Here is a 15,339-nt window from a genome sequence, read left to right on the forward strand (position 1 = left end):
GACAGGCACATTACATTTTATGTACCAGGCCTGGCGGCACGGGCCCCCTCATGCCTAGTAGCATCACAACACTAGGCATGAGGGGAGGGAGGGGGCGGGGGCCCGGTGATAGCCGCCACACTGCACTACCAATCGGGAGGGAGGGGGCGGGTGCCCGGGCCCGGTGATAGCCGCTACACTGCACTGCCAATCTGGCACAGATGAATAGGACAGGACGGCGATGCTGGTGGTAGGAGGAGCGCTCAGGCAGGGGAGAGGACAGGGGGCGGTGCGAGGTAAGACTTCGGGCGGCTGGACAGTACAGTCAGGACTGCCGGAGAACTCATAGGATGAGCGGAGGACAGACACAGGACGAGTGGAGGACGTGCAGACTGCAGAGGACAGGTAGATGAAGTTAAAAAGTTCATGTCAGAAGGGAGAAGTTTTTATGTAGAAAAATCTGCCTCATAATTCCTTCCGGAATTTTGAGGCATATTTTGACCTGCCGGTAGAACACTTCCCGCGTTTTTCATTGCGTTTTTTTGTGGCGTTTTTCGGCCATCGGGCCGTGGGCAGGGAAACGCAGCAAAAAACGCATTTTCTGCCTGCCATTGTTGTCAATGGGAAGTCAGAGACAGAAACGCCCGAAGAAAGGGCATTGCGCTTCTTTTTCCCGCATGCGGTTTTTACTGCTCGCAGGAAAAATTTCATGGATTTCAATGGGAGGCACTTTCTGACGTTTTTCGCGAAAAAAACCTCAGTGTGAACTCCCCCTAACACAGGGGCGTAACTACTGCTATAGCAGCCGTAGCGGCTGCTACGGGGCCGCGGCATGAGGGGGCCCGCGTCACCTGCCGGCACGGGCCCCCACCTTGGCCGGAATCTCCGCTAGCTGCCGCTATGGCTGCTACAGCGCGATGCCACGGAACACTACGGCAGAGCAGGGAGTATCTCCCCGCTCTGCCATTAAACATAAGACATGTATCCCCTATCCACAGGATAGGGGATACGTGTGTGATCGCTGGCATTGATAGGGAGAACGGGGGACCGAAAGTCCCCTGAAGTTCTCCATCACAAACCTCGGACTTCCGGGGTCTGTGTCGGCAGCTCCGTAGAAATGAATGGAGCGCCGGTCACACTTGAGCTGCGCAGACACCGGAAGTCAGAGGTGAGTGATGGAGAACTTCGGGGGACTTTCGGTCCCCCGCTCTCCCTATCAATGCCAGCGATCACACATGTATCCCCTATCCTGTGGAGAGGGGATACATGTCTTTTGTCTTTTCACACTGTAGGTCGCATTTTTTTGAGTGATTGGGGGTGTATGGCGTTCCCTACAGGGGGGGGGCTGTATAGCGTTCCCTACAGGGGGGGGCTGTAAGGCGTTCCCTACAGGGGGGGCTGTATAGCGTTCCCTACAGGGGGGGCTGTATAGCGTTCCCTACAGGGGGGTCTGTATGGCGTTCCCTAAAGGGGGGTCTGTATGGCGTTCCCTACAGGGGGGGGCTGTATGACTTTCCCTACAGACCCCCCCTGTAGGGAACGCCATACAGAACCCCTGTAGATAACGCCATACAGACCCCACTGTAGATAACGCCATAAAGTCCCCCCTGTAGATAACACCATACAGCCCCCTGTAGATAACGCCATACAGCCCCCCTGTAGATAACGCCATACAGCCCCCTCTGTAGATAGCGCCATACAGTCCCCCCTGTAGATAGCGCCATACAGTCCCCCCTGTAGATAGCGCCATACAGTCCCCCCTGTAGATAGCGCCATACAGTCCCCCCTGTAGATAGCGCCATACAGTCCCCCCTGTAGATAGCGCCATACAGACCCCCCTGTAGATAGCGCCATACAGACCCCTCTGTAGATAGCGCCATACAGTCCCCCCTGTAGATAACGCCATACAGCCCCCTCTGTTGATAGCGCCATACAGTCCCCCCTGTAGATAACGCCATACAGCCCCCTCTGTAGATATCTTGAGATTCAGTCCTGCTTGATAGGTAACAGTGCAGTAAGCTAAGCATGATAAGATCATCTAAATTATTGCATCTCAGTTGCATGAGTGCTTTGTGTTATATTCAATGATTCAATTTAACCTAAGTCTCTAAATGTGGGCAAAGAAAATAAAAAAACTATACTCACCTCCTCCCTCGCCTCCGTTCACCCGCCGCAGCCCCCATCCTCCTGTCTCGGTCTGTGTTACAAGTGTACAAGGCTGCACTGGTGACGCGCTGCCGATGGCACGTGACCGCTGCTGCCAATAACTCCTCATTGGTGTGCTGCTGAGGACAGTAGTTCCACAGCAAATCGCTGTTGAGGGCATTGATTGGCTGCAGCGGTCATGTGCCATCGACCGCGCGTCACCACAGCAGCTTTGTAAACACAGAAAGGGATAGGGGCTGCGGAGGGGGAACGGAGGCGCCGGAGGAGGTGAGTATAGGTTTTTCATTTTCTTTGCCCACATTTAGGGACTTAGTTTAGATAAGAATTTAACCCGGAAAAAAATGTGTTACTTGTGTTCTAAACTGGTAATAAAATGTACAATATAAATCTTCCTTCATAATTTTTATTAGTAAGGTTTATTTTTATATGCATATATATGTTTAGGTAACTTTGTCGGTATTGGGGGGGGGGGCGGGGGGGCCCTGGCACATTATCTGCACAGGGGCCTTTTGCAGTCTGTGTCCGCCACTGCGGAGGCACTATGTAACGGCACACAGAATTTCTACAGCTCAGTAGTACAGAGCCTGCTCTGCCGTATATATAATGCCTAGGGCCAATTTCATAGGCAGCCAATTAATCTATTAGTATATTGTTTTTGGGTGTGGGAGAAAACCAGAGTACCTGGAGCAAACCCTCACAAACAAGAGGAGAACATACAAACTCTGTGCAGATGTCGCCCTTGGTCACGTTGGAGCCCAGGATCCCGGTGCTGCAAGCAAAGTATATAATAGAGTAACAAAAGTTTGTTTTCAGCCCAAAGCACAGCGCATTCTCTAGGGCTGGGGTGTATACAAATTTTCCAAATGTTAGAGCTCATGCCCTGCACGCAGTTGTGACATCTCTATGGGAAATGTTGGAACTGTAAACACAATAGTGATTCTAATATCTGGTTTGCGTCTGCTTGCTTACGTTATATTGTAGCTTTCATGAAGTAGACCCCATTGTAGCTGTGGATAGAGTGGGAAGTCATGACTTCAAAGGAAAGGGAATATGATCTGAGAACGTCACTTAGAATCAACAGAGACGAGGGATTTAGATGGTGTAATGCGTAATTGTAACAATTAGTAATTTCATCGCACCTAGTGCTTACTTCATGTCAATCACACCGAGTCAGCATGACCTCACCCTCAGCATAAACCCCCCACTTCTAATGTTACCCTCTTATTGTGCAGTCAAATTCATTGGGATTCGAAAGGTGCCCGATTATCAGATTTTTTATATAAATAAACTTATTACTAAAGGTAGAAAACTTCAGAAAGAAATCCCATAATTAAAGTGTTAAAGAGTAACTAAACTTTAGACATGTCAGAAGTTTTGATCGGTGAGGATCCAAGCACTGAGACTCCCACCGATTGCTAAAACGAAGTGGCAGAAGTGCTCGGGTGAGTGCTGTGTCGCTTAGTTTGTGATCGGCTTTCCTCGGAAAGGTGGTGTACGGGCATAATAGAAAGACTATGAGTCCGTACACCGCTCAATTGGCTTTCCGAGGAAAGTTGTTTAGAAATGAAGCGGCATAGCGCTCTCCCGAGCACTTCTGCCGCTTTGTTTTAGTGATCAGTGGGAGTCTCAGTGCTCGGACCCCCACCGATCAAAACTTGTGACATCTCACTATGACATGTCAAAAGTTTTTTAAAAGTTTAGTTATGTAACTTTTTTAATACATGTGGTGCAACTCCAATGGGGACAGGCCATGCAGCTACCATGGGGCCATGGGCTAAAGGGGGCTTAGGGACGGATGGCCTTCCCCACTCCTGCCCCATCAATTGCTGGTGCCGATAATCATAATAATGACATTTCACCCAGCTATGGTGCCCTGTGATTTCTATGTACACCCCTGGTTTACACTATAGTTTTCACTACGATAGCCCTCATGCACATGGCTGCATTATGGCTCCATGTATCTTCTGAGTTGTCCAGAGCTGTTATAGGGCACCTACAGACTTCTATGGGGCCCCACTGTACCTCCGTATACTTCTGATTTCATATAGAAGTTTTTGCTCGATCAGATTCCGCAGTATGAAAGTATTCTCTGACACATGGTACCGCATAGATTCCTATACAGTGGGACCATGTCAGATGCATGAGGCCTTACTTTTTAATAGAAAAACAGAGACACTCATTTATTTCCTATTGCTTATATGGCATGTGAGATGAAACCCATGCAAACTTGGGGACAACATACAAACCCCATGGTCACGTTGCCCAAGGTTCGATTGAAACCCAGGACCCCAGTCCTACACAGAAACAGTGCTACCCACTGCAGATAAATGTTTACATTTTTACGGATCAGACGGTCATTTAGAATGGCAGTCCAACAGTATTTTCGGAGGTGCACTTGTACAGTTTCCCCTAGGGCTAGAGAGTTTGGCATGCCCCATGCTATTGATCGTGAAATGTTTTTTATGTTCATTTATCCTGTAAGTTTGAAATAAAAAAATGTGAAGTGAAGTGGTCCAAAAGGTGTTGCGCTATTTTGTTCTCTTGTTCCCTATTTGGAGATATAGGTTGGCGACCGATTAAGAAAATCTGGATCGAGAGACCACCGTATCCCTTGTGGAACTACAAGGTGAACAATATCTGAGAGTACACGAGTAGGACTTGGAACTATCTTTTTGCATACAGGCTGGGGGAAAGTTTACCCTCGGAAAATACTGTTGGACTGCCTTCCTAAATGACCGTCTGAGCACTAAAAAATTTACACATTTATCTGCATCTATTTTGGGGTGTTGAGGATTTCACCTAACATTACATTTTTACCTGCTCTGATCGTAAGCATAATATAATACATATTGAGTAAAGAGCTGGGGATTACTATCTATTAGTGCTACCCACTGACCATGGTCACATTGGTGGTTTCTATTACATTATTTGGCCAAAAACTGACATTTCATTGTTTTTATTATGCAGCTAATAAAAACAATGGAGGAGAGGAGTGGACCGGTCTTGTGGGAACGTTGAACATTTTAGTTTGAACAGTCCTTCTGTCTATCAGCAAAATAAATTGCAATATGGTGAGCAATTGAATGTCTTGCACAATTTTTGACGGAAACTAGACATATTTCACTGAATGACGGCCGCTTTAGGCTCTATTAGTCTCTAGAATGGGTTTACGGCTGCAAGAGTGGTTTAGAAATCATTGAATTCATCATACAAGTTGGGGCATTAGTTGCATTCCCAGACTACACCCAGCTGGTTTCCTGCACAGTAGACAGATTCCCAGACTGGGGTGGCACAGCTGATTCTACAATTGGGGTATTGCACACAAAATCCAAACCATTAACCTAGGAACGTAGGGCACAAGGAGAGCTACGTCTCTAGAAGCCGCACCAGCTTGCTAAACATGTCACATTGGAAGAGCCGGCCCAGCCCAGAGTAATTCTATACACAGACACTTTAGATGCATGGGATTACTCAACAGAAGGTTTATAATATATAATTAAAGGTAAAAGCAGCAACCACACAATGTGGTAATAAATCAAATGCAGAACAGTACCTGTCTAATAAAAGACTTATTAACTAATAATATATTTCGTCCATAGTACTGCTTATGTTATAGGTTCCATATAGACCTCTACAGTATAAGTTTATATGGGGAATTTCACACACAATGTAAAGTTACGCAGAATTAATAAATGACGCTAAATGTATCTGTCCTGTCTATTTTTTGCATTTTGGAATGGTGTTGTGCGGCTTTGACCCTCTCTTACAGTCAGGAAGGAAGGGCTGTCTCAACACGGAGCACGCACACTTACCCGCTCCAATGCTCTGGGCAATATTCGGGCAGAAGCGGGACTTTCAATAGATCATAGCGGCCATGCTCCAGTCCCAAGGTGTGTGCTCTAAGGGCCACATCCTACGGCACGGTATGGGAGCTGGCTATCCCAGACCAACCTGGTCTCCACGCCACTGCAGTATGGTTCAGTTTAGTGGGGATTAAGACTAAGGCTGGATTCACACGAGCATGTTCGGTCCATAAAGGACGGAACGTATTTTGGCCGCAAGTCCCGTAACAAACACACTGCAGGGAGCCGGGCTCCTAGCATCATAGTTATGTACGACGCTAGGAGTCCCTGCCTCGCTGCGGGACAACTGTCCCGTACTGTAATCATGTTTTCAGTACGGGACAGTAGTTCCACGGAGAGGCAGGGACTCCTAGCGTCGTACATAACTATAATGCTAGCATCCTTAGAGGCTAGGTCCTCACAAAAGCACATACACCAAATGTCAGAGCCTTTTAATGATAAGTAGCACTGGTAACATTTAGGCTGGGGCTTCATAGTAACATCTCTTGCCTGCATACGAAGCTGCCACAGAAGGGGCCAGACTACTTTTCCTCCCTGTGATACCCCGACTTATATTGCCTATGATAATGTTGCAGCCACATTGTATTTCACTTGTTGACAAGTAATAATGATGTAATACTTTGGCCACAACATAATAAGATGTTACTTTATAACAACATTACATCTCGTGCTCCAGTCTCCAGGAACAAAATCTTATATTAATGAACTTAATCTAATTTACAAAAAAGAATCACAATCACTCCACAATCCAATGTAGTTCAGCCAGAAATGTTTTATCACCACTGCATATATTGAGTCTGTTCTTTTAACATGGGAGCCTATGGGTGATGTATGACACGTCACAGGCATCTGTTTAATGAATACGTAATGGCCTTTTCAATAGCTTTTCATGACATATACATTTATCGGATACCATAATAGTCTATGGGTGATGGATGCCTGTGTTGGATGCCTAGGGGCTTATTCAGACAAACGTATAATAGGTCCGTGCAACGCGCGTGATTTTCCCGCGCCTTGCACGGACCTATGTTAGTCAATGGGGCCGTTCAGACTGTCAGTGATTTTCACGCAGCGTATGTCTGCTGCGTAAAACTCACGACATGTCCTATATTTACCCTTTTTTCGCGCAGCACGCACCCATTGAAGTCAATGGGTGTGTGAAAACCGCGCACGGCACACGGATGTACTTCCGTTTGCCGCGCGTGATGCGCACTACAGTTGTCAAAACTATGAATGAAAACAGAAAAGCACCACGTGCTTTTCTGTTTACAAACATAAAAACAGAGTGTCATAATGATGGTGGCTGCGCGAAAATCACGCAGCCACGCATCATATGCCCCATTTGCCCCATTTGAACCCCTGAAGACGCTGTGTATGCAGCGAAACATGTCGAGGGGGCTTCGCAATTACTTTTAACCTCAGAGTTTCCACTGACTTAGACACAGACGCCACTTACCTATGTCACCCGGTGTCCTGCAGACGCCGTAGGAGACACAAAGGCAGATAGATATACCACATACTGATTGCATCTGATTGATACAAAATCTATTTCTGTCAGTGAACTCTGGCTAAATTTTTAATTTTGATTCTTCTTTCTTGTCCTAACTGTATTTAACCTTAACCATTAAAAGTTATGTTTTAATATATACACACTACTATAGCCTGGCTGGAAATAAAGGCACTTTTTCCTTTTTGCCTAACCGCAAATCTGTATTTTCTCTTGACATATCCGTTAAACAGATACCATTTGGGCCTATGGGTGACGGATGCCACTGTTAGGGCAACCGTCACAGCCTAGCTTTAACGTATACGTCGGGGGCTCTTCCAGGTGTAGACGTTAAACATAGGCAAAAAAGAAGATGTAAATGGGGCCTAAGTAGTACAAACTAACATCTGACTTACCATTCAAACAATTATGAAATACAGGTGTAAGATTCAGGAGTCAACATAGTTTACCCAACACCTGTATATACATTTGGGTGTGTGCCTAAGTTAAATATTGCCACTACTTCTATTCCATATGCAATATCAGTGTTTTGTATATTGTTATTTGTGCTGTTGCTTGGTAATCGTAGTGAACTGGAGAAGAGTGGAGAGTTTTCTGGTGCGCTGTTATTTATCTACAGTATCATGCTCCCTCTGTATGCTCTGACACCAGTGATAATGTAGCAATAGAGAGGGAGTGTTATCATGGAGATCATAAACTTCTGCAGAATGCCTATAATATATCTCCTGTGACAAGGAAGAGAAATATGAAAAATAAGGTGACTGATATGATTTGCTGTTAACGGTGTTTTCTGGGAAATAACTGATTCGGGAATTTTTCAATCTAGTGTTTATTAAACTTCTATCCCTGAGCATTGCTCCTTCAGACCTGTGATCTTCTATCTGGGGCACTCAGGCTGTTGTTAAACTACAACTCCCAGAATGCCCTGATAGCATGCTGGGTGTTATATTTTCCCTACAGCTGGAGAGCCTCAGGTTGGAGACCACTTATGTAGATTGTGACTGCGGGAGGACAGTGTTTATTTACATATGTCTGTCTCGATTGCAGAAGTGGGATATGACTTTGGAGATCTATTCATTGTATATATTTCATATGTATAGATGAGACTAAATTAAACAAAAAGTCCCCTCTCCCCTGCAGCTGTGGTTTTGAGATCATCTGTCAGGGACTGTTATTTAGTTTTATTTCTATTTTTTCTTGAAGAATTCCTTTTACGGGTTATCTCATCTCAACACCACCTCTCCATATGCCTTATTAGGTAATATGGACAATATTTTTGCCCCATTTGGGGCCCCTCTATGAGCCATAGCAGCACTGGATGGCTATTCACTTGAATGATCGTCATGTAATACTGCATTTCCCCTGTAGTGGCCGCTATAGGGAAAATGAGCAGCCATCAGCGACTTCTCCCCAGCAAAATCATCTGTTTTTTGGAGCCGTACCTGTATCTCTCACATTAAAGGGGTTGTCTGTAATAGGACAACCCTTTAATTATTGTATTATGAAAAGTTCTGCAACTTTTTAATATACTTTGTGTTTTAATTTATTACCATTTTCATGATCTCTGTTTACTATCAGGGATTGGAAACATTCTTGTTTACATCTAGAGGCCAAAATCGGAAACAGACCTTATACTTCTCACAGATGAGAATTTGCTACAATTGCATGCCATCAAGGCAATCCAGCAAAACAGACTGGAGATCAGGGGAAATGCGTATGAACTGGATCTCAGGCTCTGTTCGCACGTTCCAGATCTGACAAGGATTTTGGTGCGAATCATTATTTCTGTATGGGATTTCAGCCTCTGATTGTAAATAAGAATGGTTCCATTCACTGACAGCAAATATAGATCTGACTATATGGCTATAATACATAACGGAAGAAAGGTGGAGGTTATAGAATAATCAGAATACCTGCACTGACGTTGTCTCCTAAAAGGGAATTTTATGCTTTGGGCAATCCTTTTTTGTTTGAAGGGTCCTCTGAAAATACGGTGATGACAGGGTATCCTGCTGGGACTCCCAGTGAACAATTATAAGCCTTGGGGGAATCTGGCAGCAAGTTATCAATTGGCCTACAGCACCACCAGAGGGGAAATTAAGCATTACATGGTGTCCGTTGAAATCAATGGGCTGTCACTCTAATGCATGGGTGTGCTGGGTCCTCCATAGAGAGACACACTTTGTAGTCGCTCTCCAATCTAGCTAATTGATGGAGGTCCCGAATAAGAGACTCCCCTCTATTAATCCAAAATGCATATTAAAAATCAGACAACCCCTTTAATGACGCAGGAAGCTCCTAAGGAAGACCTTACACTGTTACTTTGACTTTCACTATAAATGTCAAAGAAATAAATATATTTTTTTTGTATTTATTTAGCAATAAAGTTATAAAAACCTTAACATTTCAAGAATCTGCAGCTTATTGGCTGTAATATGCTATAATTGCATGGATTGTCATGCTATTGCCATGGTAATCATAATAAAATGAAAATATTATGTTGCTGCATATTTACCAGGTACTACAATCTTTTTGTTTCATACAAGCATAGCAATAAAAGCTAAAAATATACTATTACCTGTAAATGTATATAAATCTATGTATATGATATTTAAGAGGAACTCTGGGAACTCCCCAGATACATTTTTATAAAAAACCTTTAATGATATGTTGATAAAAATTTACATGCACACAGGGAATCCCCACTCCACATGCCCACAGGGAATCCCCACTCCACATGCCCACAGGGAATCCCCACTCCACATGCCCACAGGGAATCCCCACTCCACATGCCCACAGGGAATCCCCACTCCACATGCCCACAGGGAATCCCCACTCCACATGCCCACTAGCTTTTGTGGGTGACAAAATCTTTTGTAAAAAAACAATACAAAACACTGCCTACCTATCAGTCCATAAGCAGCATGGTTTTAACTTCATCCTACAAGTCAAAGAAGGGCATCCTAGCACACCGCTTATCTGAAATAAAGCTATTTGGTTAACCCATGACACACAATTGAGAATATACCATAGGTGTAACTGGTGGTCGTCTGACTACCCCAAGCATTCCAAGAGCAGGAGTACCTTGTCCCATGTTCCCTGCGAAGAGCTGGCAAAGCACTCCATTAGACCTCCTTCACACACGCTTTTTGTGTGGCGTTATTTTGGCCTAGTTTTTAAAAAAACGCTGTCTGTGAATTCACCCTTAGGCCAGGTTCCCACAGGTCGGATACTCTGCGTAAAAACTGCGCAGCGTATCCGACCTGGAACCCACAGCACCTTCCGTCCAATTCCGTTTTTACGTACGGAATTTCCGCTGCAGACAGCAGCGCTGAAAAAAACCCCCAATGCTCATTCTTACCCCCTCCATCTCTACTGCGCATAGTCCGGCCTCCTAAGATGATGTTGCAGGCCATGTGACGCTTCAGCCTGTGATTGACTGCAGCAGTCTCATGGGAAGAACCGTCATCCCAGGAGGCCGGCCTGCAGCAAGAAGGAGAAAGTTTTGGGTAATATTATTTATGAGTTGCAATTTTTGCAGCGGAATTGCTGCGATTCCACCGCAGAAGTCGCAACACTTGGCTTTCTGTTGCGGGTTTTGCATCCCCATTAAATTCAATGAGGAAAAACAGCAAGAGAAAATCAATAAAAAAACGCATCATAAATTGGCATGCAGCGGATTTAAATTCCGTATCGCAGGTTCATTTTTGAATAACATTTACGCTGCGTTTTTTTCCCGCAGCGTGGGCATGAGATTTTCTAGATCTCGTCCACTTTGCCGCTACTGTAAATACAGCGGAATTTCCACACCCAATTCCGTTGTGGAAATTCTGCAGTGTTTACGCTACGTGGGAACCCGGCCTTACAGTCTTTGAGACATGCAAAAAAAGCCAAGTAAGCGCAATCTAATCCGCATGCCATACATGTTTGTAACCCTCTTTAAATCACCTGTACAATATTGAATATTTCCAAGATCATCTTGCTTCCAACGTTATAAGAATCCCACCTTCTACGGACCCTCACTCTAAAATGGGTGCAGCTTGATGTGACTGGGTATATATATATATATATATATATATATATATACATTCAGAAGATAGGCAGCACTCCACACAATTTTATCTAGTGAAAATAGTTTTATTCACCCATATAGTGTGACGTTTCACCCATATAGAGTGCGACTATATATATATTCTGTATATAACGCCAATACAATTATTTGACATAGCTTATATAATATATAAACTGGAGAACAGTGCAATACACCACAATAAATACAACAGTATAGACTATAAATGAGTTTCTACATGTCTTTTAGTAACCACCAATAACGTAATGTAGGTAGGCGTGTTGGATATAATGCAGTGAACACGTGGGTGCACAATTATTAATTTAGGGCGTACGCTCTCAAAATGTTTAGATCTGCATCAATTGTACCTGCAGCCCTAGGTTGACCTGTTTATTATAAATAAAGTTTATTGAATTGAGCACTCCATGAGCACTCACTTCGTAATACCTTGTCTACACTGATTGGGTACCAGACAGGAGATCTCGGGGACTGCAGCAACATGGACCATGCACAGTGCCGTGTCCTCTGTGTACATAGGGCCTTGTGTGTTAAACTTGCCAATAGAGCCTTTTACTCGTTTAACGCGGGCAGAAATTCACCCATGTTTATCACCTATTATCGAGCGCCGATCAACAAAAAACCTTGTCGCTCGTTTGCTTCATTCCAATGGAGCAATGATCGGGTGTGTGCGGACGATTGATCATTACTACGATTGTTCGTCCCCATACATTTGCATCTTGTGGCAGCACATCACCTTGGGAGATGTCCTGCCGACTACCGACCATTTTTATGGCCGCATAAATTATCCGATCGGCATTTGCGCGTTCATCAGCTCATCGCTGCCCTGTTTACACATAGTAATGACAAACGCTCATTCACCAGATAGGCACACTCCTGATTGGTTGCTATGGGCAACAAGGACACTTTCTCTGAGACAGTTGTTTTTTTCACATATATATGAGACCCTCTGGGCCTCATTTATCAAAACTGGTCCGTTTTATCAAGTACTAGCCATGTTGCCAATAGCCGCCAATCACAGTGCAGCTTTCATTTTTGTACCGCAGTTTAAGAAATGAAAGCTGAGTTCTGATTGGTTGTTATAGTCTGATTAAAGGTGTAACTTGGGCCCCAGTATAAAATCTGTAACAGAGCCCCCACCTACCATGTGCCTGGCCTCTTCTTATGTGGCAGAGGGGCCTTTGGGCCCCATCAAGCACCATGGACCGAGAATGACCGTTACCTCTGAACTCCTTATAGGCCCCTTATTCTGATCCTATAGTGTCTCCTGTGTATACACAGTCCTATAGGGTCTCACAACTGCTTATCTCCCTCATCTGAGCGTCTGTCCAATCCAATGCGTGCATTAAGGCCGAAATCTGTTGGCAGACCAATTGGACAGCCAATAGATATCTAATGTCTATGACCAACTATGGCCATGGAGAGAAGGAAATTAATGAAATTGTAATCCATCATGGAACCTGTAGATACACCTTCTTCTTATGTGACAGCACTGAGCACACTGAGATAAAGCGATTGTATAGGAATCATAGACAGGACACCCCTATACATAGAAAGATAACTACCTACACAGCACCACTACTGACAGTATTTGCATGAGAAACGGTCATCATCAGTTTTTCTATCTCAGTTTCTGACATATCATGTTTTTTTAGATAAGTCACTGGAGATAAACTTCTCATGCAACAAACTGCAGTAGGGTTCAAGCCTCAATAATGGTGAATGTGATGACCGTGTGATTGGCGTTGGTGCAACTACCACATATTATAATCTGGGTGCAAACATTACTGTAGATTTTAGGAGTCGTCATCAATAGAAAGTAACACACTTTGAGGTGCATTGACTACCTGGCTCCTGGAAATCATCAAGATACAATATATATATATATATATATATATATATATATATATATATATATATATAGATATATATATATATATATAGATATGTATTCATACATATACAGTCATACACATGCAAAGTCATAGATAGACTTTCAACTAGGGCGAAGATTCTGTTGCCCTAGTCTTGTATCTAAATACCTCGGTGCCCCCTTCCTTTCTACCCCGTTAGCTAAGCCCCATATATATGGAATACAGATTTTTCAGAGCTGGGTTTACCGTCTGTAGTGGAGCTGACTTTGTTACTCTGCACAATGTATTGTGATGTCGCCATCTATGGTTTGTGATATCACAATCTGGGATTTTGCATAGGACTGCAAGTACACTTACTATGTTATCTTAACTCAGTTATTACACTGAGAGAAATTCAGCCCTGCTATATCTGCATAAAGATACAATATCATTTGTAAATACATTCAGATGCATTAAAAACATAAATGAATCCGCATTCCATTCATCTGTGCTTTTATTGTGACCTGTCCTATGGGTATACCCCAAAACATGAGAACACCTGCAACCCTATAACAATAAACTGTACAACAAATACTGCAGAAACCAGCTGCACTTGAGTGTACTCTATCCTTTACATTTTCTTTAAATGGTGAATTTACTTATACCACAAAGTAGTCAATAGAAAATAACAAAGTATACTAATTATAATAACTGACAGAAAAATAAAATAAAATATATATATATATATATATATATATATGCAGTGGATCTGAATTTACCTTTGATCATCATATCTGAGTTAAGGTAAGCAGTAGATTTACCTGCAATCCAGTGTAAAACCACAGATAGAAAAACCTGATGATAAGTGAAACTGATAATAATGAGTTGTGCCAAATGGCTAACTCAGCCCAGCTATATCTGTTAGATTCATCATACATACACACATAGAATTATTCAAATGTAATGAGGCACCACGGGGCACTAAAGGAATAGTTACAAACTCTGCTCATATATATCTATCTATAAATCTATCTATCTATCTATCTATCTATCTATCTATCTATCTATCTATCTATCTATCTATCTATCTATCTATCTATCTATCTATCTATCTATCTATCTATCTATCTATCTATCTATCTATAACATTATTGATATATATTTATATATGGGATTTGTTGATTAGAATGCACAGCTGTATCTTTGCACATCACATATATAAACACAGTGTAACTTTTTGTGTACATTGTAAGGATCCCAAGTTTCCATTCGCCACCATGTCCCATCACTGTGATGCATCTCCAGAGCAGCCCTTACCTTCTATATAGGATTCTGCATAAGGCACCCAGTGTTCCTGCATCCACCTATCCACAACGAAGTATAGGGCAGCTCACACAGACACACTCTCCCTGTGTCACTCAGCAGCCCAGGGCTCAGGAAGAAGGCAGGGAGAAGGCGCACTGAGGAGGAGAGAAGGGGGTGTGGAGAGGGGAGTTCATTAAACAGAGCACCTATTGTCTGCAAACCCCAGCATATGGTATATTTCATACATATTGAATGCATTAGGCTGCTAGAGTTGTAGATAAGCAAGTAGACTGGGGTGTAGAAGTACAATATGGGTGATGAGGGGGGAATAAGTTCAGACGTCTACTAAGACAAGCTCCAAGTCTTGCTGGAATTGTGCTATAGACAGAGATTCATTCTGGGAAATGAAAGTGTAGCTCCATCTTTTCCATAAAGGGGGTCCCCTTGGATAATTTAATTTACTGGAAATCCATGTTGGAAATTAGTCGCCATCTTTAAGGTGCCCTGGCAGCACATGCCAACACGAGATGTGAACATAGCCTTAGAATGGTCACGAAAAAAAAAAAACAGGCAATGTCT

The 15,339-nt window shown here is 43.4% G+C and overlaps 1 protein-coding gene across 1 annotated transcript in view; it reads right to left on the reverse strand.

Annotated features, from left to right (window-relative positions):
- The window catches only part of SYNPO (synaptopodin), a 91,759-nt gene extending 76,857 nt beyond the window's left edge, over positions 1-14,902 (reverse strand). The window contains exon 1 of the mRNA XM_075856159.1: positions 14,773-14,902. The gene's annotated coding sequence lies outside the window, so the exon portion shown is untranslated. The remainder of the gene's footprint in view (positions 1-14,772) is intronic.
- Positions 14,903-15,339: the final 437 nt, after the last annotated feature.

The sequence above is a fragment of the Rhinoderma darwinii genome, chromosome 3, assembly GCF_050947455.1.
Source record: "Rhinoderma darwinii isolate aRhiDar2 chromosome 3, aRhiDar2.hap1, whole genome shotgun sequence".
NCBI classification, from domain to species: domain Eukaryota; kingdom Metazoa; phylum Chordata; class Amphibia; order Anura; family Rhinodermatidae; genus Rhinoderma; species Rhinoderma darwinii.